This window comes from Moschus berezovskii, chromosome 23 (assembly GCF_049115385.1).
Source record: "Moschus berezovskii isolate FMDL1 chromosome 23, NW_MosBer_1.0, whole genome shotgun sequence".
NCBI classification, from domain to species: Eukaryota; Metazoa; Chordata; class Mammalia; order Artiodactyla; family Moschidae; genus Moschus; species Moschus berezovskii.
The window spans coordinates 24,523,356-24,531,679 of record NC_142482.1 but is presented as its reverse complement, the minus strand read 5'-3'; positions in this window follow the sequence as shown (position 1 = coordinate 24,531,679).

Below are 8,324 nucleotides of genomic sequence, written 5' to 3'. Positions count from 1 at the left end.
GATATTAAAACTAGGTATACAAGTAAGTAGAAATTCTAGGCTCAGATGATAAAAGCAGGTGTTATAATTTTTTAGTTGACGTGTGTTTAAGGTGTGCAGTATGTTGATTTGATATTTATGTCTGCAATATTACCACCACAGGCTTAGCTGACACTTCTATCATCACATAATTACCTCTTCTTTTTTGTGATGGGAATAATTAAGATCTAGCCTCTGCCTAGAAATAAACTACAAGAAAAAAAATGCAAGAAAACACAAACACTGAGGCTGAACAATATGCTACTCAATAAGCAGTGAGTCACTAAAAAAATCAAAGAGGAAGACATTTGGAGACAAGTGAAAATGGAAACAACGATCCAACAGCAAAAGCAGTTCCAAGAGGGAAGTTTATGGTGATACAAGCCAGCCTACCTCAGGAAACTAGAAATCTCAGTCTTAACCTTACACCTAAAGGAACTAGAAAAAAGAACAAGCAAAACCATCCTTGGCTAGCACTTCTACTAGTATAGGTGGCAAACTTGGCCATACAGTCACCTCTGAGAGGTCTGAGTACCTGGACAACATGTCCTTTTCAGACCAGCCAGGTTGCTGCACTTGTCCATTTACCCTTAAACCTGGGCACGCAAATACCAGCAGGCCCTCACGGGGGCACAGGGATGCTAAGAAGCAGTACTCCTAGCTGTTCCCATCGTGTAGCAGCAGCCACACTTTGTAATGATAAGGGCCAGTTACTAACACCAGAATGCTGATTATTCTTGTCCAAAGTAACAGGGCAGGCCACAACTTAAAATGAATGGGATTAATCCCAAAGCAATCTACAGATTCAATTAAAAACCTATCAAAATGTTAATGACTTTTTTTTTCCAGAAATAGAAAAATTCAAACTAAAATTCACATGGAATCTCAAGGGAACCCAAATAGCCAAAACAATCTTGAAAAAAAAAGAATAAAATTGGAGGACTCACACATACTGATTTCGAAACTTACCACAAAGCTTCAGTAATCAAAACAGCATGGTACTGGCATGAAGACAGACATACAGACAAATGGGTGTGTTTCTGGGCACTTGAGCCTCACACGTTCAGAGGATTTTTGATGAGGATACCCATGGGGAAAGGAAAATGTTTTCAACAAACAGTGCTGGTAAAACTGGGTATCCAGACAAAAAAGAGGTAAGTGTAGTGTAGGTGGATCTTCATCTTACACCATCTATAAAAATTAACTCAAAATGGATCAAAGGTCTAAATGTAAAAGTTGAAAGTATAAAACTCTTAGAAAAAAAATGTGAGAAAAGGCTGCATGACCTTGGATTTAGCAATATTTTCTTAGCTATGACACCAAGAAACAGACAACAAAAAGAAAAAAGTCAACAAATTGTACTTCACTAAAATTTAAAACATTTAAATCAAAGGATGCTATCAACAGAGTGTAAAGGCAACCCACAGAATGGGAAAACATACTTGCAAATCATATATCTGATACACTATTCAGAATATATAAAGAACCACATGCAACAACAACAAAAACAACCCAGTTTTAAAATGAGCAGAAGACTGCAAGTCACAACAGCAATGAGATGCCATCCGTACCCATTAAGATGGCTGTTGTTTACTGACTAAGTTGTGTCTGACTCTTTCGATCCCATGGACTGGAGCCCGCCAGGCCCCTCTGTCCATGGAATTTCACAGGCAAGAATTCCGGAGTGAGTTGCCATTTCTTTCTCCAAGGGACCTTCCCGACCCAGGGATTGAACCTGAGTCTCCTGCATTGGCAGGTGAATTCTTTACTGCTGAGCCACCAGGGAAGTATATAAAAATAAAAACAAAAACAGAAAATAACAAATGTTTTAGGGAAATTCTGAATATTTACATTTTGGATTAATACTTTTATTACAAGTAACTTCATTTGTACATGCAATTTATCCTAATAGGTCACTAGTTATAATATTTACATCCTGTAAATGTTAATATTATGGATTAATATGAAAGTGAAAGTTGCTCAGTCGTGTCTGATGCTTTGCGACCCCATGGACTATACAATCCATGGAATTCTCCAGGCCAAAATACTGGAGTGGGTAGCCTTTCCTTTCTCCAGTGGATCTTCCCAGCCCAGGGATCAAACCGAGGCCTCCCGCATTGTAGGCGGATTCTTAACCAACTGAGCTATGAGGGAAGCCCTAATATAATATATCCTATAAGAATTTAGAAGCTTTTTTCCCCACTAAATCAGAATCTGCAAAGAGCAAGACAAGGAATGAACACTGAGCTTTCAGGCTCTGCAGGTGATTTTTGTGTCATTGAATAAATAAAAATCATTTTTAAAGATATTTGGGAGTTCCCTGGTGGCCTCGTGATTAGGATTAGCATGGCTTTCACTGCTATGGCCCAGGTATTGCTGGTGGGAATGTAAAACAGTACAGCTGCTGTGGAAAACAGTATGGCAGTTCTTTCCAAAAATTAAACAATTACCATTTGTTCAGCAATTCTACTTTTGGATATATACCCAAAAGAACTGAAAACAGAGACTCAAACTGATACTTGTACACCAAGGCTTGTTAGCAGCATTATTCACATAGCCAAAACGTGGATGAGTTTGAGCAGACTCTAGGAGACAGTGAAGGACAGGGAAGCCTGGCAAGCTTCAGTCCATGGGGTCACAGAGTTGGACACGACTGAGCAACAATAACAAAAGGTGGAAACAACCCAAATGTCCATTGATGGATGAATAAGTAAAATGTGATATATGCATACAATGGAATGTTATTCAGCCTTAAAAAGGAATGAAATTCTGAAACATGCTACAACATGGATGAACCTTGAAGACACTGGACTGAGATAAGTCAGACAAAAAGATAAATACAGTATGATTCCATTTATATGAGATACCTAGAATAGTTAAATTCACAGAGACTGAAAGAATGGTGGTTTCCAAGGACCGGAGGGCAGAGGAAATGGGGAGTGATTTTTTTAATAGATGGAGAGTTTGGGAAGAAGGAAAAATTTTGGAGATGGATGATGGTAAAGGTTTTACAACAATGGAAATGCACTTACAGCCATTGAACTGTATACTTGAAAATGGTTAAAAGGATAGACTTTGTTTTTGTATATTTTACCACAATAAAAGAAATTTATGTGTGCTCTGGTGAAAGTGTCCCACTTTTTAGAAGAAGGACCTCTAGACAGGCAGAACCTGGAGTTATCCAAGTGAATACCTGGGAGCAATGATAGTAAGAGGGGCTGCTCATATTTCCCCCCTTGGTTCCTGAACCCATATGATACCTATTGGGATAGAGCGCTAGCAATGATAATTGACTGTATCATGTGTCCTGGCAGTTGGCATCTCATCATTACAGGGTATCATCTCCAAGCTGGTACCTCAGCTGCACCTTCAGAAGACCATTTCATCACTGTCTCAAAGCAGCATCTTCTGATGGTGCAGTAGGTGACAGGTTCAGTGGATCCCATGGTCATGTGTCTACTGCCACACTTGCTGTGCTCTAAAATGGGCCTCTTGGGCTGCCATCACCAGAAGGACATGCTCCAGAGAACCATTGACCTTCCAGAGGGGATCTTAGAATAGGACAGTTGGAACAGAGAGAGTGTCATCCCAGTTGTCCCACAGCCTGAAGCAGAGTGATCTGCTTATGTAGCTGATCTGCCTAAGCTAGAAATAAATCCTTATTGTATGTGACTGATTCTTTCTGCATGTGTGTTACACAGAATTTTGTGGCAATAGCTGGTTGACACACTTCTCTCTATCCTCCCCAAATTTCTTAGTTTATCTTGTTCTTTGTTCTAACTTCTTAACTGGAATGATTGGTTTGCTTATTGAAACCACCTTTAATTTTTTTTTCTTTTTTTTTATTTCTAAAAAAGAATTTTATTAAAAAAGCACAAATGCAAAGAAATGAACAGAGGAAAATTTATGCGTCGAACCTGGATAATATACATGCTACAATTCCATTCTCTCCAATCATTCCACCTTCACCCTCTCCCACAAAGGGGAGCTAATCAATGATTACAGCAAAGTTGCAGGATATAAAAATGTTATTTTTTCCCTCAGAATTGTTTTGGCGGCATGCCCCACAGTTTTTGCTAGGTAGGCTCTCATTGTTATTATTTTGCTATCTTTTGATGTTAATTTTGTGTCCAGTGAATGTGAGCTGTATTGTTCCTTTTTGAAATTTACTATGATTTTCTTTGTGAACAAGCATGTGCTTGATTTTGTGAATATTCCTTGGACAAGAACAGTATCTTCTGTTGTGGGATATTAAGTTCTGTTTGAAACTGCTGGGATCAAACTCACTGAGTTTCAACTAAAAATCCTCCACACAAGCTGTTGTCTGATCCTCTTCTTCCCCTTCTTCTCTCTCTTCTCCCCACTCCTACTCCCCCTTTCTGAATTCCATTATAGGGAAATTAATATTGCTACCTCTGCTTTCTTTTTGTTTGCATTTACTTGAAATTTTTGTTCTTCTCTGTTTTTGTTTCCAATTTTTCAATTTTTTTATTTTTAGCAAGTCAAAGTATATAGAAAAACGTCTCCTTCCCCAGCCACATCCATTTGAAAGAAACTTGTGTTAAAAAGTTGGTGATATTTATCCTTCAACCTTAGTCTCTAAGTTCCTAAATCTGTATAAATATGTTGTGGTAGGCCAAATAATGGCCCTCAACATGTCCAGATACTAATCTCTGGAGCCTGTGAATGTCACCTTATATGGGAAAAGGGTCACAGTACCGGTGATTCAGTTAGGAATCTTGAGATGAGGTTATCTTGGATTATCTGGATGTGCCCTAAATGCAACCATATGTGTCCTAAGAAGGAGACCGATGGAGATTTGATACAGAAGCGAAAAAGATGATGTGAAAATGACTGTGGTGATTGGTGTGATGTGACTGTAAGCCAAGGAATGCTGTCTGCCACCAGAAGTGGAAAATATAAGGAACATTTTCCTCTAACTATTCAAGTGAGTGTGGCTCTACCCATATGTTGATTTCAACTCAGCGACACTGATTTTGGACTTTTGGCCTCCAGAAGTTGAAGAGAATAGAATAAACATGTACTGTTTTAAGCCACTATCTTTCTGCTGCTGTAATTTTTACAGCAGCAATAGAAAGCTAATATGTAAGTTTAAAGTTTCCCCCTTTTTAATATTTTTGATAAATATGACATCATACTCTTATGGTGCTCTGAAACTAACTTTTTATCCCTCTTAATAATTATCAATTATATAAAAATAATGTATCAATTATATCTTCAAAGGTATATATATATATATAGATGCCATTATTTTTAATAACCAAGTAATAGTCCATAGTGTGCTCAGTGGTAAAGAATCTGCCTGCCAATGCAGGAGATGAGACGTAGGTTCAAGCCCTGGATTGGGGAGATCCTTGGAGAAGGAAATGGCTATCCTCTTCAGTATTTTTGCCTGGGAAATCCCATGGACAAAGGAGCCTGGTGGGCTACAGTCTGTGAGGTCACAAAGAGTTGGATATGACTTAGTGATCAAACAACAGCAACAGTCCATAGTATAGATGTTTTATAATTCATTTGAACATTCTAGACTTTCTAGTTTCCAGTTTCCCATTGTAAATAGTGCTGCAGGAAATGTATGTATGTGTTTTATATGTTGGGATTTTTTTTGAGGGGAGAGGACAATAGACTCCTATGAGGATCTATAGATAAGTATTAAATTTTAATAGAAGTCAACAGTTTACTTTCCAGGAAGGTTGTAACACATCCCATCTGATTTGAATTTTCCTTTTTATAAGTGATGATGACTCTTTTTTTTTTCATATTTTTTTGGCAATTTGTATTTCCTATTTTATGCAATGCTTGTTTAGTTCCTTTGCTCCTTTTAACTTTGGATTATTTTCCTTAACTCTTCTGTCATGAGTTTTAGAAATATTTCTCATCTTTTGACTGAACTGTGATTTTTACTCCCCTTTCATGATATTGGGAGAGAATTCTCCCCGTTCTTGCCCACTCACATCTAAAGAAGCCTGAGAACCTAAAATACTCTCCTCTCTATGCCTTAATCAAGAAATCACCTGTAAGTTCCTCTAGTATTTTAGAACAGATATTTCTCCCTTATCTCTCATTCTAAATTTATCATTGTCTGCCTGATGGATCTCAATGGCTTCATCTGCATAGACACTGAAAGAATAAACATACTATCAGTTAGTATGGGTGAGGTTACACTGCAGAAACAAATGATCCCCCAAATCTCAGTGGCTTACAAGATTTATTTCTCCCTCACACCGCATATCCACCGATTCTCTGAGCCTCAGCTAATGATGCAGCTGTACAACAGGCAACTCCTGGTGTCAGTGGAACAAATGGCTTCTCCAAGAGCTGCCTTCATTGAGAGGTACACAAGGGGCCTTTCAGGCAGCTACCAGACTGAACATTCTTCTCCCCGGATTCAGAAAGAGGCAGGTTTCCTTCAGGGCCACTGGCTTCCTCGTCTTTCTCTGGCATAGTAACATCATACACAGGTGTGTTTGTGTGTCTCTGTCGTAATGCCCTACATCAGCCTCTAAAGAAAGAACCTTAAAGAACCTTAAGCCTTGGATAAGATCTGTTTCAGGAAGAAGAGAAGGATGTTTAATCCTCTCTGCAGGATCAAACGTCCAAGTAATTAAGGATGTTTGTCCAGAAAATACTAACTCAGCATTCTGTTCTTGGTCACTTTACCTTGGCTTCTTTCTCCAAACCAAGTAAGTTTTTCCCGAAAGTTCATCCTAGCCCTTTATGCCTTTGCCATTCACCACCCTGCTGTGTGTTTCTGGAGGTCTCAGCTCTCTTGTAGTTTGGTCACCGTTTCCTTTACCATCACAGGGGTAACCATTAGTGCTGCTCACTAGCGTCTGGTACTCCTCTCCTCTGGGCACATAGTAGGATGCATGTCCAGACTTCCCTATGGTTTGGTTCTGCGACTAATTCTGGCATGAATTGTCAGTAGGAGTGGTAACTGACACTCTGAGGGTAAAGAATTTAATTGCTAGTGTAAGCCTTATATTTCAGGGTTATTTTTTGCTGTTGCATAGGATAGCCTATCTTGACTGAAACTATCATATACCTTTTTAGGTATTTAAAATATACATGACAAATTAGAGGCATTTAAAATAATAAGTCTTCAGACACATAATGGGTAGAGAATGCTCCGTAACTCAAGGTACAAATGTAGTCCCAACACTCTTGTCGCTTTAACTCAAATTTAAATTGTTTCAAGCACCCAGATGCCAATCAGGTAGGAAGTTCAGAGTCACTCTGTTGAGCTATTCCCACTTACCCTACATTGGTTTTTCTCAATGTAGTTTATACACCCTCTGTATCAAATCACCTGGGTGATTTGTTAAAAATAGACTCCCACGTTACCTGTCAAATCAGAATCTGGCAGGACTCAATGTGCCCCCGAGTCATTCTTTTTGTTTATTTATAGGTTGCACTGGGTCTTGGTTGCTGCATGCAGGCTTTCTCTGGTTGCAGGGCTTCTCATGGCGGTGGCTTCTCTTGTTGCCGAGCATGGGCTCACGTGGGCTTCATTAGCTGTGGTGTGTGGGCTCAGTCGCTGTGGCCCACTGGGCTGAGTTGCCCTGTGGTATGCAGGATGTTAGCTCCCGGACCAGGGATCAAGCCGGTGTTCCCTGCATTGGCAGGCTGATTCTTACCCACTGGACTACAAGGGAAGTCCCTCAAGTCATTCTTGTGCATACTTCACACATGATCTTTCTTAGGCTGAAACCACCTTGCTCTACCTCGTGATTCCCACACAACTTCTAGAGCAGCATTATCCAACAGGACCTTCTTCATGGATAGAAATGTACTTTACACCTACTGTCCAATAGAGTAACCATTAGCCTCACCCAGCTCCTGAGGTGTGACTATTCTGACTGAGGAACTGATTTTTTAATTCAACTTAAATAGCCGCACGTAGCTAGAAGCTACCACGTTAGACAGCACAGTTCTGGACCGTTAGCCCTCAAGAGCAGGAACTGTATCTTCAGTCTCTGCATCTTCTTTGTGCCTGACACAGAATAACCCAGTAAATAAAAACTGAAATACGGCTACACAACTCCCATTTATTTTTTGAGGTTCCTGGTATATTAAGAAAAGAAATGCCAAAACAGGATAACAAAAGTGTTTTCTGGACATTCTAAATCTTTACTTACAAAGCAGCTTTACTGTCCTTTCTCAAGATAAACACAAGATTAAAATATTAAATCATAGACACACTGGTGTCAGAACAATACCTAAGTCATGGGGGTACTCAATTACCTTTCTACCTGTGTTTTTTTTTTTTATACATAGTGAAACTT